Source organism: Schistocerca americana, chromosome 7 (assembly GCF_021461395.2).
Source record: "Schistocerca americana isolate TAMUIC-IGC-003095 chromosome 7, iqSchAmer2.1, whole genome shotgun sequence".
Classification (NCBI taxonomy): Eukaryota; Metazoa; Arthropoda; class Insecta; order Orthoptera; family Acrididae; genus Schistocerca; species Schistocerca americana.
In genome coordinates, this window is record NC_060125.1 from 436,577,704 (window position 1) to 436,595,840 (window position 18,137).

The 18,137-nt window shown below is 43.6% G+C and overlaps 1 protein-coding gene across 1 annotated transcript in view; it reads left to right on the top strand.

Moving 5' to 3' along the window:
• Window positions 1-848: 848 nt before the first annotated feature.
• Window positions 849-18,137, top strand: part of LOC124622282 (myrosinase 1-like) — a 204,625-nt gene continuing 187,336 nt past the window's right edge. Inside the window, exon 1 of the mRNA XM_047147949.1 lies at window positions 849-934. The gene's annotated coding sequence lies outside the window, so the exon portion shown is untranslated. The remainder of the gene's footprint in view (window positions 935-18,137) is intronic.

An 18,137-nucleotide genomic window follows, 5' to 3' on the forward strand; every position in this document is an offset into this window, starting at 1 on the left:
AATAAATATTCTGCCTAGTTGTGGTGTCCGATAAAGCTGCGACTTCAGCCGATATATTCTAAATTATATTCCAATTATGATATTTTCACCATCAGGATGCCACAAACTCGCCCTTTCTTGGAGTAAACTTACCAGTTTAGCACAGTCTATGTTTCGTGTGTGAGAATGTCGGTCGATTTGACCAAAGAAAAGTTTAATTTCCCCGATTGTCGTCCGAAGTGCGCACGTCCGGACGATGAGATCGGCTACAGTGTAACCGCGCTCTTAGTGGCGTACTGATTTGAAAAGGTCGGCCGATGTCAGTCCTTAAGGGCCATACATATGCACCAACCGACAGAGCAACCGACTGAACGACCGATTTCGTATGTAGCCTACACACGCCTTCACTCAGCGATAAAAGCGCCACCCTGTTCCTATCCCTACGTCGAATATTTTGTTATCTCACACGCAGACAACTGACGAACCTCAGTCGGAAACTTGACACGACAGCGTTACACGCGGTACAGTATACTGGGTGACGAGTGGTTGGCCATAACAACTACCCTCGTTAAGTCTGTCGGTCGGTCGGTCGGTTGGTGGGTGTGTTGGGCTCTTTAGTTGCGCGGATAAAGAAGTGTGCTTTTCCTTGCGTATGAGGCGAACACAGGTACACGACGACTACTTGTAGGCGCAGAAGTGTAAACCCACTTTAGGCAGCATCTCGCGATATACTGAGCTGAAGCGAGAGCGCGTGAGGATCAGCTGGGCGATAGCAGCAGGAAGAGCGGCGGAGGTGCTGAGTCATCCAGATGGCTGCCAAGGTCGCGGCCAGGCTAGCCAAGGCAAACCAAGCCGCCTACCAGTCGCGACGCCGCCGTCAAACACGCAGCACGGGACGCGCGTTGCTGTACTGTGCTGTGCCTGCACTGCTGGTGCTGCGACCTTCTTGCCTGAGGTAAGTTTTCCGGCAACCTGCTTCATCTCCTCTCGCGGCGCGCCAGGAAGCCGTCAAAGTTCCCGAGCGGCGCTGCCCCGCATAGTTCGACATCGGGCGTGTCTTCAAGCGCGGCCCCGCATAGTTCGACATCTGGCCAGTCTTCGAACGCTTCGTTTGACCCACCTAAAGAGGGAAACGAACAATTTAGCGTCTGCATAGCAGTGTCTCGTACCGTGAAAGCGACGCTTTGCACATGAGAATCAGGCAAGAAAGTTTTACACTTACTGCTTACTCCGCCGTCTTTTCAGCGGTCGAAGTACCGTCGTACTGAAGTGAATACTGGTGCTGTGTTTATATGGATGACATCTGCACGCGTGGCTTTAGATACATGTTTGCGGGAAATGCGCTTGCCTATCTCGTGCAGCCACTGGCTTCAGCTGACCGGCTGACCTCGGAACACTTATCTGTTCCTATCAGTCGATTATACGTAGAAGCGTTGCGGATTACGTGAATGGAAACAGCGGGTAAGGCTCGCCGCTTTAGGTCCACCTGCTGTTCCCTGCAGTCATTGAAACTGTTTAACCCTGAGAGTATACACCTCGGTCACTCTGATCCTGGAGATTTTTGTTTGCTATTATGCACACGTCACTGCAAATACGCAGCCCGCTGCCGCCAATGCAAACTCAACATTGAGGGAGGTCTAGTAGAGGATGGACGTTGGAAATAGTGACACAGTGGTGTTTAATTAACTCGACAGAATTATTTTTTGAAAGTTCACTGTGGTCCTGGAGGACACTTCATGTAACTGCTCTGTCCCTCAGTTTGAAGATCATTTGTGTGAAAATGGTATAAGGGAATGGCATTTTACTAACAGATTATGTTATACGGGAAGCCTTGCTAGAAGAACTTAAATGTGAAAATGAAATAAGAAATTTTCGTGATGAAAGTGATTCTGAAGGTCGATACCCATGCAGTAGTTATGGATAATGGCGAATCTAATCAGTCTACTGAATCTTCAGATAGCGATGAAGTAAACAGAGTTGCTCACGGCAAGAATGCTCATTGTTGGAACACAACTGTCCCTAAACGTTCAGGTCTGCCATATACCGATAACTTGTAGTCCATATTCCGAGATTGCGGAAATAATGAATGTAAGAGGTTTTGGACACCTCAGAATAATCGTGTAGTATGTGCGTTTCTTTAAATGAATAGCTTCTTCATGTAATTAAACTGCAAACAAAGTCTTTAGATCCGCATCACTTTCAGGTTTCTACATTGAAAAGTTTCCATGACAGTTTTTACTAAGCCTCGAATTTTGGAGGCATTAATACTAATATTGATTGAAAATGTACATGAGAAAGGTGAAATAAAATGAGATTAGTACATCAGAGTCCAATTTCATTATAAAATATACTATTTTTCAAGCACTTTCGCCATCAAATAATTGAGGGCCACTGTGACCCTGGTGCACACTTCGTGCAACAATTTCAGATGTGTACAGCACTAGTGTTAACGACGATCGAAAATAACTGCACTTTTTCTGATTATCGTAATGCGCTACCAGTTTTGGGGTGTAAAAAAAATATAATAGTTTCCAAGGCTACAGATATGCTGTTGATTGTACACAGTGAATTAAGGAAAAACAAAAGAGAGTAGTATTAAGCAGTGAGGTTTAACTTGGACAGCTCGAGCATTTAGTGATTTTGAGGAGACCTGCAAACTAAAATCTAATGACTTAAACTTTCGCTTGACAACTAGCACTTTGAAAACATGATAACGGAAATTATCGAAAGATTTGACGTCTTTTAATCTTCGCATTTTATTTCTCTCTTAGACCCCTCACTACAAAGAAATCTTTTCAGTTCATGTATTTGAGAAGTGATGGAATTTTACAAAGACCTCTGTTTCGTAAGAGTAAAGAACGAATTTCCTATGCTGTATTTTATTCGCCTGAAGAATTCAATGACAAATTCTAGCATGTTTATTACGAAACAGATAATTAGCTACAGCTCTTTCTGATGTTCGTAATTTGGCACAGATTCGCTACGACTGCGATCTGTACAACAACTATGAAAAGAGCTCGTTTTTAGCTCTGAATAGGACAACAACATTTTAAAAATGTTGCTTTCATGGCGATCCACAGCCTATAGGGTCTGATAAAAGAATGCATCGTCCGTTGTGGACTGTATTGTGCTTTGTTAAAGTCGATTTTAATAAAGTGCAATACAGCCTACAACGAACAATGTATTCTTTTATTAAACATTTTAAATGCTTACCCAACATCATAATGATGTCTGAGACGTGGTAGCTCCGTCTACGGAGAAGTTTGTTTTCATTTAAAGAGTGCTCCAACACTCTAGATAAATTCTTTCGACAAGAGATATGAACGTATTTTAGTTATAAATACGCTACCATAATGAAATGTAAGAATTGTGTTGTATTGGCTACTGTGGGAGTCAGCATCGATACAAAAAAGAAAGGAGAGAAGTTGCGATGGCCGATGGCAGGAATCATCTGTACAAAACGCTTTCTAATTACGGCACTCTATTTCTAAAAAGAAACTAAACATAACTAGAAGTACTTTACACTCTATTACTACTCGCAGAACGCAGGCTAAGTAACGTCTTCCTATTAGTGCTGATGCTTTCGAAAACTGCATTCGAACTGTGGCGACCAGCGATGGGCAGCTAGTTACATCAGAGATGATAGGGGGCGCTGGACTCTTCCTGGAGGTGTGGTGCTGCCCGCAGTTTCCATTGGCGCGCGGGTCAGTGCCTTCTTGATGCCGTTTCGCGGCGCTGCACTGAACTGTGTGCGGTCGATACTTTAGGACTGCACCGATTGGATGAAATATTACGATATGAAAAACAATAGTAGCGATGGAAGATATGAAGTACTAAGTTTTTATGTAGTAAAGCGGACATATGTTGATTGTTGTGTGATATTTTCTACGTAGATTGCACTTTCAAAGAACTGGTGGAAGTTTCTATGCTCAGAATAACGTATGAAACTACTTATAAAATAGAAAATTATTGAAGCGCTGTTTGCTATAACGGCTAAATGTGATTGTAACTCTCCTTTCTGCCACTTGTACCACAATGAACAGCACAGTCCACGTCTCATACTATCGCTACATACATATCTTTACTTCTATTACTTACATATATTTCTGACGCTACAACAATCCGACACTAATCCCTCTGTCGATTGTTGTCATGTGTCTTGAAAAGACAGTCATTCACACGATTGTGCAGTACAGTGTTAAAATCACACATAAGCTAATCAGCCATGTAATTCAAGAAATGAAACTTCCGTTTGGAAATAACGATGTTACCGACTGCTTAAACACATATGTTTTGTGAAGGGACACCACAGTCTTTGGATTCGATTCAGAGTCTACCACACTCTGTGGTGTGGAAATGTATTCCCGTCGAAGCATCGGTGCTTGTTCTGGAACTCTTGGTACAGTACACCGTTACTTTCCAAGTTTACAGTTTTTGTCCCCACCTCTTTCTTAATAACGCTGTGTGAGGTGACGAGTGTGTTACGATGCAAGAAAACAATCGCGTGATTCAGGCCCTGAGGGCTATTCTCCTCGTAAATGTTATGCAGCAGTAAAGCTACACGTATATTTTGCATTCAGAAGCGCTCATTACATTCCACAAAACGACACAAACTTCCGTTTTTACAACAAATAGCCATTCTTTAGAGTTTAATTGGTACATAACAAGGAGGAATAGAGACATGTTGCTATACTGTAATTGTTAACAACTTTAACGCTTTTACGCACTCTCGTGGTCTTCTGTCTTAGATAAGTTTGACGTAACTCTCCGCAATAAATTATACTCTAGGAAGCCTCTTCATGTCTGTATAATTATTGCACGATACATCCACTTGTACCCGTTTTCTGTAGTTAGACCTTGCTTCTCCCTCTACAATTCCTCCCTCCCCAACCCCCTTCGCCTCCTATTCAACCATTACCAAACTGATAAGTCCCCGATGATGCCTTAGGATGTTTTCTGTCGACTGGTCTCTTCTTTCAATCAAATACCGAAGATAACAAGTGCTCTTAGCTCTTAACGTCTGTATTTTAGAGCCCATGTTTACCAGACTTTTTTTTCTTGTTGTGTCCATACTATCACCTCTGAAAGTTGCCTACACTACAATATTAAGCAACAACAGTACCAGTAGACGTATTCCACCGACAGAATATCACAACCATCTTCGCTTAAAACTTTCGACTCGATCGTTTCCGAACTAGCTGAAACGCTTACCCTTCTCCATCATCCCTGGAAGTTTGTAACGTCATTACGGAATCGCCATGTATAACGCAGTTCTCTGTTCTCAAAACGTCATCTTGGTCCGGCGACGATAATTCCAGACTTGCTGTTACTCGAGTTATCACCCAGCTGCCAAACGTAGCGGATGATTAACCGACTCCTACTCGCGAGACCCATGCGTTACAATATTTCTAGCTCACTATTAACGATATCTTTCTCTTTCAACTGATATAATATGCCTTCATAATGTATCTCCCTTATATCCATAATAACTGTATTATATTCTGACAATATGTAAGGGCGTAATTTCATGATATATGAATTCTTACGCGCTGCAGATGTACATGTAAGTGGACATTTTGAGGTTCTTCATCACGAAGTGGTGGAAAGCTTGTACAGTTTTAACGGAAAAACAATGAAATGTGCGTATGGCATTGTTGGCTGCGAATCCCATTCTGGGCAGTTGGCCGCCTGGAGGAAGTCTTCATCTGACGCCACTTCAACGGTCTGGGCATCAACGATGACGAAATGATGGTCACACAGACACGCAACCGCGACCAGAGAAAAATCCCCCGTCCGGCCGGGAATCGAACCCGAAGCACCAAGATCGAGAGTCAGCAATGCTAACCACAAAACCACGAGCTACTTACTTAACTTTTAAAAATAATTAATGACTTCAGTTTGCAATGTAAAAGAAGGCTGCTTGGCAGTACGAACATTTTCATTAGTTATCTACACAGCACCGTTCTACAGGGCGAGGCAAATAAAAGTGGCACAGAGAAAAGAGTTCCAGGGTACAAAGAAACACAGCAAAGGAAATGGAGTACTAACCTGACTATAGCAGATGTCGAAAGTGACGACCACACATCTCTTGGCACTTCTGAGCCCTTGTCAATAATTTGCTGAAGGCGGACCGAAGCTGGACAACTGGAACTGCTGCAGTCTCGTACGAAACGTTCTGCTGCAGTTCTTGAAGGCTATGAGGGTTTTTGCGATACGCCTTAGACTTCAGGGCTTCCTCCACAATGTAATCGCATAGTGACAGATAGAGCTCTGCTGACAACTCTATCAGGCGCGAAGAATGTTCATGTGCGCTCCAAGGTTTGGCCGGCTGTATGGGCAGTTGCTCCATCCTGTTGGAAGTCAGCTTGGATATGAATAAATCGCCTCAGCTGTATTTAGTCCTTTATTATTGGACCGCTACCGGTTTTGTGGCACTAAAAGCCACACCTTCAGATGACTAATGTTTTAGTTATGTGAGTACTATTATTTTGTGTTCTCATGTTGTTGTTCTAGTCTTCAGTCCTGAGACTGGTTTGATGCAGCTCTCCATGCTACTCTATCCTGTGCAAGCTTCTTCATCTCCCAGTACCTACTGCAACCTACATCCTTCTGAATCTGCTTAGTGTATTCATCTCTTGGTCTCCCCCTACGATTTTTACCCTCCACGCTGCCCTCCAATACTAAATTGGTGATCCCTTGATGTCTCAGAACATGTCCTACCAACCGATCCCTTCTTCTGGTCAAGTTGTGCCACAAACTTCTCTTCTCCCCAGTCCTATTCAATACTTCCCCATTAGTTATGTGATCTACCCATCTAATCTTCAGGATTCTTCTGTAGCACCACGTTTCGAAAGCTTCTATTCTCTTCATGTCCAAACTATTTACCGTCCATGTTTCACTTCCATACATGGCTACACTCCATACAAATACTTTCAGAAATGACTTCCTGACACTTAAATCTATACTCGATGTTAACAAATTTTTCTTCTTCAGAAACGCTTTCCTTGCCATTGCCAGTCTACATTTTATATCCTCTCTACTTCGACCACCATCAGTTATTTTGCTCCCCAAATAGCAAAACTCCTTTACTACTTTAAGTGGCTCATTTCCTAATCTAATACCCTCAACATCACCCGACTTAATTCGACTACATTCCATTATCCTCGTTTTGCTTTTGTTGATGTTCATCTTATATCCTCCCTTCAAGACACCATCCATTCCGTTCAACTGCTCTTCCAAGTCCTTTGCTGTCTCTGACAGAATTACAATGTCATCGGCGAACCTCAAAGTTTTTATTTCTTCTCCATGGATTTTAATACCTACTCCGAATTTTTCTTTTGTTTCCTTTACTGCTTGCTCAATATACAGATTGAATAACATCGGGGAGAGGCTACAACCCTGTCTTACTCCCTTCCCAACCACTGCTTCCCTTTCTTGTCCCTCGACTCTTATAACTGCCATCTGGTTTCTGTACAAATTGTAAATAGCCTTTCGCTCCCTGTATTTTACCCCTGCCACCTTTAGAATTTGAAAGAGAGTATTCCAGTCAACATTGTCAAAAGCTTTCTCTAAGTCTACAAATGCTAGAAACGTAGGTTTGCCTTTTCTTAATCTTTCTTCTAAGATAAGTCGTAAGGTCAGTATTGCCTCACGTGTTCCAGAGTTTCTACGGAACCCAAACTGATCTTTCCCGAGGTCGGCTTCTACTAGTTTTTCCATTCGTCTGTAAAGAATTCGTGCTAGTATTTTGCAGCTGTGGCTTATTAAACTGATTGTTCGGTAATTTTCACATCTGTCAACACATGCTTTCTTTGGGATTGGAATTATTATATTCTTCTTGAAGTCTGAGGGTATTTGGCCTGTTTCATACATATTGCTCACCAGATGGTAGAGTTTTGTCAGGACTGGCTCTCCCAAGGCCGTCAGTAGTTCCAATGGAATGTTGTCTACTCCGGGGGCCTTGTTTCGACACGTGTCTTTCAGAGGTCTGTCAAACTCTTCACGCAGTATCGTATCTCCCATTTCATCTTCATCTACATCCTCTTCCATTTCCATAATATTGTCCTCAAGTACATCGCCCTTGTATAAACCCTCTATATACTCCTTCCACCTTTCTGCTTTCCCTTGTTTGCTTAAAACTGGGTTTCCATCTGAGCTCTTGATATTCATACAAGTGGTTCTCTTATCTCCAAAGGTCTCTTTAATTTTCCTGTAGGCAGTATCTATCTTACCCCTGGTGAGATAAGCCTCTACATCCTTACATTTATCCTCTAGCCATCCCTGCTTAGCCATTTTGCGCTTCCTGTCGATCTCATTTTTGAGACGTTTGTATTGCTTTTTGCCTGCTTCATTTACTGCATTTTTATATTTTCTCCTTTCATCAATTAAATTCAATATTTCTTCTGTTACCCAAGGATTTTACTAGTCCTCGTCTTTTTACCTACTTGATCCCCTGCTGCCTTCACAACTTCATCCCTCAAAGCTACCCATTCTTCTTCTACTATATTTCTTTCCCCCAATCCTGTCAATTGTTCCCTTATGCTCTCCCTGAAACTCTGTACAACCTCTGGTTTAGTCAGTTTATCCAGGTCCCATCTCCTTAAATTCCCATCTTTTTGCAGTTTCTTCAATTTTAATCTACAGGTCATAACCAATAGATTGTGGTCAGAGTCCACATCTGCCCCTGGAAATGTCTTACAATTTAAAACCTGGTTCCTAAATCTGTGTCTTACCATTATATAATCTATCTGATACCTTTTAGTATCTCCAGGGTACTTCCATGTACACAACCTTCTTTCATGGTTCTTAAACCAAGTGTTAGCTAAGATTATGTTGTGCTCTGTGCAAAACTCTACCAGGCGGCTTCCTCTTTCATTTCTCAGCCCCAAGCCATATTCACCTACTATGTTTCCTTCTCTCCCTTTTCCTACACTCGAATTCCAGTCACCCATGACTATTAAATTTTCGTCTCCCTTCACTATCTGAATAATTTCTTTTATTTCATCATACATTTCTTCAATTTCTTCGTCATCTGCAGAGCTAGTTGGCATATAAACTTGTACTACTCTATTAGCTGTGGGCTTCGTATCTATCTTGGCCACAATAATGCGTTCACTATGCTGTTTGTAGTAGCTTACCCACATTCCTATTTTCCTATTCATTATTAAACCTACTCCTGCATTACCCCTATTTGATTTTGTGTTTATAACCCTGTAGTCACCTGACCAGAAGTCTTGTTCCTCCTGCCACCGAACTTCACTAATTCCCACTATATCTAACTTTAACCTATCCATTTCCCTTTTTAAATTTTCTAACCTTCCTGCCCGATTAAGGGATCTGACATTCCACGCTCCGATCCGTAGAACGCCAGTTTTCTTTCTCCTGATAACGACATCCTCTTGAGTAGTCCCCGCCCGGAGATCCGAATGGGGGACTATTTTACCTCCGGAATATTTTACCCAAGAGGACGCCATCATGATTTAATCATACAGTAAAGCTGCATGCCCTCGGGAAAAATTACGACCGTAGTTTCCCCTTGCTTTCAGCCGTTCGCAGTACCAGCACAGCAAGGCCGTTTTGGTTATTGTTACAAGGCCAGATCAGTCAATCATCCAGACTGTTACCCTTGCAACTACTGAAAAGGCTGCTGCCCCTCTTCAGGAACCACACGTTTGTCTGGCCTCTCAACGGATACCCCTCCGTTGTGCTTGCACCTACGGTACGGCTATCTGTATCGCTGAGGCACGCAAGCCTCCGCACCAGCGGCAAGGTCCATGGTTCATGGGGGGTGGGGGTGGGGGGGGGGGGGAGCTTTGATTAAGGTACATAAATTCGACTTGCCAACTTGTCCAATTGTTAACGCCCATAGTGGGGTTGGTTGCAATACTGAGAAGTTGCTTGCAAAGTACCTGGACCAGCACTAGCGCCTCTCGATTTCCTTTAACATTCACGATAGGGGACAGTTAACTGAAAAACTTGCTAGTTTACATATCGCCCTAGGAACTCATCTAGCCTCCTTGGATGTCAAGAACATGTATACCAGTATTCTGGCCGTTAAGGATTTAAGATCGCAGGGCGGAAGACCCAGCAACGAAATCAATGATGTACTCAACTTTTTGCAATTGGTTCTAAGGTTCAATTACTTCAGCTCTGGGAACAACATCTTTTTACAAAAACAAGGTCTTGCAATGGGATCCCCCATGTCATACTGTCTTTCCAATATCTTCATGACAGGTTTTGAGTGGGACGCTATGACTCAGTTTCCAGTGTATGCTAGCAAGATCGTAGCTTGGTATAGGTATGTAGATGACATTCTCCTTCTTTTCTATGGGAAACGCGAGGAATGTTGTCAACTCGTGGACGAGTTAAATGGCTTACAAGAGAACATTCAATTTACTGCTCAGCACAATGAATGGGGGACGCTACCATATCTGGACCTTAAGATTATCTTAAGATATTTACAGAAAGGGAACTACCACTGTTATAGCGATTCATAGCTCCTCCAACCGCCCTACCAAGTACAAAATGTCAGCTTTCAGGTCGCTTCTATACAGGCTCCATAGTACCCCGTTGGTAAAGAGTGTCGAATCATACACTTCATAGTCTACAAAAATGGCTTTTACAGTGAGTTCGCCATTGGTAAGAAGAAAAGCCATCCCAACGGACAGCGCCATTATCAATGTCAATAGTCGTATGGCCGCTGGTATCATGTGTCATAAAATTCTATATTTCAGCCATATTCCCGAAAAAATGGGCAAACTGTTGCGGTCTAAAAATATTGAACCGGCTTTCTTTACGCCCAGCAACGTTGGCACAAAGTATAGGCACAGAGAACATGCCACTTGTTCCAAATATAATGAAACCGGGATGTACTGCACTACTTGCAATGACTGCCCCACGCGGTACATCGGACAAACAGGCAGGAACTTTAGCACCACGATTAAAGAACATCTTAGGGTTTCTGGCTCAAAATCTGCCTTGAGAACCCACCTTTTGCTGGTAGCGACATTCCGTCACCGATACCACTAGTAACTTGAGAATTTTTCACCGAGGAAACAAGGGGCACACTTTAAGCATCCCGGAGGAGATGCCGGCCGGAGTAGCCGAGCGGTTCTAGGCACTACAGTCTGGAACCGCACGACCGCTACGGTCGCAGGTTCGAATCCTGCCTCGGGAATGGATGTATGTGATGTCCTTAGGTTAGTTAGGTTTAAGTAGTTCTGAGTTCTAGGGGACTAATGACCTCAGCAGTTGAGTCCCATAGTGCTCAGAGCTATTTGAACCAACCCGGAGGGGGTCGAAATTATGAGAGCCATTAATCTTTTTCCACACCCAACCCTGAATGGACAAACGAAGTTGAGACACTGTAGCATTTTTGCAAATTTCGACTGCCTAAGTTAGTTGATGTAATCCTCTCTACTTGTCCGAAAGAACAGATACCATCTTAGCATATATATAGTTAAGGCTCACCGGCCACTTGACCATCTTCTTCTTCCGTGCGAATGCACAAACAGTGCCCGAACTCTTACGGGAATCGGCAACGCGCCGCGCATAGTAAGTATAATGGGCGGGGCACTACGAGTGTAGTGCGGGACAATACGTTGAGAATGTGGGTTTCGCGGGAGGCGTGCCAGAGATAAATCCCTGCAGTCGCACTATCCTCTGTGTCCTCGGTGGCTCAGATGGATAGAGCGTCTGCCATGTAAGCAGGAGATCCCGGATTCGAGTCCCGGTCGGGGCACACATTTTCATCTGTCCCCGTTGACGTATGTCAACGCCTGTAAGCAGCTAAGGGTGTTCATTTCATTGTAAAAGCTGTTTACTTTCCTGCCCTCAGTATGACACCCCAGCACGCGGCCTCGTCCCCTGTTCGCGATTGCGTATAGGTCGGAGAAGCTGTAAGTGTGGTTTTCAGGTTCTGCTTTTCCGTCAATAGCTATTTACTTGACGGGTTTGTTCCAGGCCGCGAACATCTCTTCATTTAGTGTCAACCACTTCTTCGTTTTTCATTCTGGTCCAAAATTAGGTCTTAATAGTTTTTCATTTATTTTCACCTTACCAATGGATCACTATGGTATGATCTGTTTACGCCTCACCCAATATACAGGGTTATTACAAATGATTGAAGCGATTTCACAACTCTACAATAACTTTATTATTTGAGATATTTTCACAATGCTTTGCACACACATACAAAAACTCAAAAAGTTTTTTTAGGCATTCACAAATGTTCGATATGTGCCCCTTTAGTGATTCGGCAGACATCAAGCCGATAATCAAGTTCCTCCCACACTCGGCGCAGCATGTCCCCATCAATGAGTTCGAAAGCATCGTTGATGCGAGCTCGCAGTTCTGGCACGTTTCTTGGTAGAGGAGGTTTAAACACTGAATCTTTCACATAACCCCACAGGAAGAAATCGCATGGGGTTAAGTCGGGAGAGCGTGGAGGCATTACATGAATTGCTGATCGTGATCTCCACCACGACCGATCCATCGGTTTTCCAACTTTAAACCGTGAGATTGCACAAAACACGTTAACTTTTGGTGAATTGCGAATTTGCTGCACGAATGCGTGAGGATTCTCTACCGCCCAGATTCGCACATTGTGTCTGTTCACTTCACCATTAAGAAAAAATGTTGCTTCATCTCTGAAAACAAGTTTCGCACTGAACGCATCCTCTTCCATGAGCTGTTGCAACCGCGCCGAAAATTCAAAGCGTTTGACTTTGTCATTGGGTGTCAGGGCTTGTAGCAATTGTAAACGGTAAGGCTTCTGCTTTAGCCTTTTCCGTAAGATTTTCCAAACCGTCGGCCGTGGTACGTTTAGCTCCCTGCTTGCTTTATTCGTCGACTTCCGCGGGCTACGCGTGAAACTTGCCTGCACGCTTTCAACCGTTTCTTCGCCCACTGCAGGCCGACCCTTTGATTTCCCCTTACAGAGGCATCCAGAAGCTTTAAACTGCGCATACCAACGCCGAACGGAGTTAGCAGTTGGTGGATCTTTGTTGAACACCGTCCTGAAGTGTCGTTGCACTGTTATGACTGACTGATGTGAGTGCATTTCAAGCACGACATACGCTTTCTCGATTCCTGCCCCCATTTTGTCTCACTGCGCTCTCGAGCGCTCTGGCGGCAGAAACCTGAAGTGCGGCTTCAGCCGAACAAAACTTTATGATTTTTTCTACGTATCTGTAGTGTGTCGTGACCATATGTCAATGAGTGGAGCTACAGTGAATTTATGAAATCGCTTCAATCATTTGTAATAGCCCTATATTGGAATCAGGCCGTTTTATTCTAGGGCATACCCCCCGTTAGCGGTGTTTTGTTATGACGGAATTCGAGTTTTGGGTACAAAATTCCGAGAACTTCCGCTGTAATATTTTAGTTATATGAGTACTAACATTTTGAAATTTTCATGTAGAAGTTCTTAACAGCTTTTAATAACTTTTTGAAATCTTAAAATAATTTACCATACAAGTGTATATCTCAGGGTTGTTATTCCTTCTGGATTTACTTTTTTTTATACTGATGCTCACCAGAGTATGTGTCTCTTAGTGCCACGAAACCGGTACCGATCCAATAACAAAGGACTAAATACAGCTGAAGTGGTTTATTAATACCCAAGATGACTATTCATAGCTGTGGTCGCTCTACCTAAAAGGTTGTCTGTCTGCTGGAAGTAACTGTTGGTCACGGGGGTGTGGTTTTCTGCATACATTCACATAAAATAGTATCCAGTCGTCTGGGCCACTTTTATTTGCCCCATCCTGTGTATCCCTGTCAGCCCAAGCAAGCAAGCAAGCAGCTAAGTCGGCCGTCACAAATACCCTCGAACCACCGAACGCTTCTTCTCTCCCCTGTGGAAGGATTGGAGGTGGAATGAGACACGTCTGTACCTCACGCTGTATCTAGGAGCACCGGCACGTGTCACACAATGTTATCTGTCTTTGCCTTTATGGCCGCCACTGCTGTGTTTCTTCGTAGCGGGCAACGAGCGTCAGTTACTGAAGTCATTAGACGCAGTATGTCGTCTCTTTCACAACACTCCAACACAGAGTTTTTGCTTCTAGGTGCCCTTCAGAGAAATTGCTGGTCGAAGAGGTTTAGCTTCCAAGAAAGTAGAAGTGATGGTACTAGAAAGCAGTTCTGCTCTCCACTTAGTAGCGTCTAGAAAGGAAAACAAAGAAAAATTCATGGAATGCGTGGACCTAGGAAATTACTTCTGTGGAATAATGTTTGCCATATCACGCGAAGAAGGAAAACAAATGACGAGACAGCTGAATAATAAAAGTGGGAAATCAAGAGAGAAGATTCGTGTTAGATGAATGTGGGGCAGAGCCCTTCCTTCACTCGTGTGTCCAAGAAGGAAATGAGGCAACAATATTTCTCAACAGAAATAAAAATGAAAGAATAGAAACGAGGCTGATAAGGTACACAGAAGACCGCTTCTCTGGCTAGAAGTAAGAATGATGTAGAAAAATGATTAACAGAATTGACGTCCTGAGTGACGCAGAATTTACGTTAAGGACAAACAAAATAAAGATGTAAGTGGTGAGGAATAATAGAAGAAAGAATAATGGTTTGCTTAGTATTAACATTGATGAAAGCGTACTGAAGGAAATGATAGGGTTCTCCTGTCTACAATGAAACATTATACAAGATGACCGAACTATGGAAAACATCGATAAGCAGACTGGTGCACAGAAAAGAAGCTATTTGATACAAAAGCGATCTGTAGGTATCGAATACTAACTTCTAATAAGAGAAAAATATTTCGTAAACTTGTATGTAGAGCCAAAATATTGTGCTGAAGTATATAGTGAGGTGTAGGATTCATAAGAGAAGGAATAAGTAGGCTTTGAAAATAGTGCAATGAAAAAAATTAAAAATTATGTTGTCAGATCTGATAAGGCGGGCCTTCAGTCTGATGGCTGGTTTGAACACTGCGGCGGTGTGCTAGTATTCGACTAATGGATGTGGTATACCATTGCCATCGTCTGCGTTTTACACAGGGTGGTCCATTGATAGTGACCAGGCCAAATATCTCACGAAATAAGGATCAAACGAAAAAACTACAAAGAACGAAACTCATATAGATTGAAGGCGGAAACCAGATGGCGCTATGGTTGGTCAGCTAGATAGCGCTGCCATAGGTCAAACGGATATCAACAGCGCTTTTTTTTAAATAGGAACCCCCATTTTTTATTACATATTTGTGTAGTACGTAAAGAAATATGAATGTTTTACTTGGAGCACTTTTTTCACTTTCTGATAGATGGCGCTGTAATAGTAACAAACGTATAGGTACGTGGCATCACGAAACATTCCGCCAGTGCGGATGGTATGTTCTTCGTGATACATTACCCGTGTTAAAATGGACCGTTTACCAATTGCGGAAAAGGTCGATATCGTGTTGATGTATGGCTATTGTGATCAAAATGCCCAATGGGCGTGTGCTATGTATCCTGCTCGGTATCCTGGACGACATCATCCAAGTGTACAGACCGTTCACCGGACAGTTACGTTATTTAAGGAAACAGGAAGTGTTCAGCCACATGTGAAACGTCAACCACGACCTGCAACAATTGAAGATGCCCAAGTAGTTGTTTTAGCTGCTGTCGCGGCTAATCCGCACATCAATAGCAGACAAATTGCGCGAGAATCAGGAATCTCAGAAACGTCGGTCTTGAGAACGCTACATCAACATCGATTGCACTCGTACCATATTTCTATCCACCAGGAATTGCATAGCGACGACTTTGAACGTCGTGTACAGTTCTACCACTGGGAACAGGAGAAGTTACGGGACGATGACAGATTTTTTGCACGCGTTCTATTTAGCGACGAAGCGTCATTCACCAACAGCGGCAAAATATGCACTATTGAGCAACGGAAAATCCACGATGGCTGCGACAAGTTGAACATCAGCGACCTTGGCGGATTAATGTATGGTGCGGCATTATGGGAGGAAGGATAATTGGCCCCCCATTTTATCGATGGCAATCTAAATGGTGCAACGTATGCTGATTTCCTACGTAATGCTCTACCGATATTACTACAAGATGTTTCACTGCATGACAAAATGGCGATGTACTTCCAACATGATGGATGTCCGGCACATAGCTCGCGTGCGGTTGAAGCGGTATTGAATAGCATATTTCATGACAGGTGGATTGGTCGCCCGCATGTTCGCTGGATCTAACGTCCCCGGATTTCTATCTGTGGGGAAAGTTGAAGGATATTTGCTATCGTGATCCACCGACAACGCCTGACAACATGCGTCAGCGCATTGTCAATGCATGTGCGAACATTACGGAAGGCGAACTACTCGCTGTCGAGAGGAATGTCGTTACACGTATTGCCAAATCCATTGAGGTTGACGGACATAATTTTGAGCATTTATTGCATTAATATGGTATATACAGGTAATCAAGCTGTAACAGCATGCGTTCTCAGAAATGATAAGTTCACAAAGGTACATGTATCGCATTGGAACAACCTAAATAAAATGTTCTAACGTACCTACGTTCTGTATTTTAATTTAAAAAACCTACCTGTTACCAACTGTTCGTCTAAAATTGTGAGCCATATGTTTGTGACTGTTACAGCGCCATCTGTCACAAAGCGAAAAAAGTGGTTCCTATTTAAAAAAACGCAGTTGATACCTGTTTGTCCTATGGCAGCGCTATCTAGCAAGCCAATCATAGCGCCATCTGGTTTCCCCCTTCAAGCTAGACAAGTTTCGTTCTTTGTAGTTTTTTCGTTTGACGCTTATTTCGAGAGATATTTGGCCCGGTCACGATCAATGGACCACCCTGTACACTGACTTACCTGGTCATTGTAACGTCGACTCCGAACCAAGGTGCAAGTTGCATTTTTTTTTCTCTCATGTAGCCAGAGGTGAAAGGAGCTACAAGCTACAGAAAAATTCTAGGAACAACCGAGAATGGAGGACTAGCGTCTCGATATGTCCAAATCACCTAGGGGAGTGTAGCCGGGCGACGTCGTCGGCAACCGCCAATGTTTCGACATGTGACACCCTGTGATTTTGAAGGCAACACAGCTCCAAGTAAGCACTATGGAAGGGAATTTAAAAACCTCAGTTCGCACAGCAATTCCGGAAAGTTAAAACACACACACACACACACACACACACACACACACACACACACTGTAAACACTAGCACCATCACGCAACCAAAGATTACCGACGTTAGAAGTTATCAGTAGTGAAAATTAATTACCAATAATAGTAGCATTAACTCTGTCCCTCTGACTTTTTTTTTTTTACATCGCTTACTTACTGCAGTTTTGCCTTCAAAATGGCGGGGTGTGCACGTGTCGAAATGTAGGCGGTTGTCGACAACGTCACCAGGTTGCTTCCCTTAAGTTATTTGTACATTGAATATGCCGGGAGGGCCAACGACCTTGCCGTAGTAGTAACGCCCGTTCCCGTCAGATCACTGGAGTTCAGCGCTGTCGGGCTGGGTTAGCACTTGGGTGGGTTTCAGTCTGTTCTGCCGAGCGCTGTTGCTAAGGAGGGTGTACTCAGCCCTTCGGAGGCAAATTGACGAGCTACTTGACTGAGAAGTAGTGACTCCGGGCACGAAAACTTGACTAGGACTGGGAGAGCGGTGCGCTGGCCTCACGTCACTCCATATCCCTATCAAGTGGCGCCTATAGGCTGAAGATGATACGGCGGACGGTCAGTACCATTGGGTCTTCCGAGACCTGTTCGGACGGATTCTACGAGGGCAATTCAATAAGTAATGCAACACATTTTTTTTCTCGGCCAATTTTGGTTGAAAAAACCGGAAATTTCTTGTGGAATATTTTCAAACATTCCCGCTTCGTCTCGTATAGTTTCATTGACTTCCGACAGGTGGCAGCGCTGTACGGAGCTGTTAAAATGGCGTCTGTAACGGATGTGCGTTGCAAACAACGGGCAGGGCATCTCAGATATTCATAGGCGCTTGCAGAATGTCTACGGTGATCTGGCAGTGGACAAAAGCACGGTGAGTCGTTGGGCAAAGCGTGTGTCATCATCGCCGCAAGGTCAAGCAAGACTGTCTGATCTCCCGCGTGCGGGCCGGCCGTGCACAGCTGTGACTCCTGCAATGGCGGAGCGTGCGAACACACTCGTTCGAGATGATCGACGG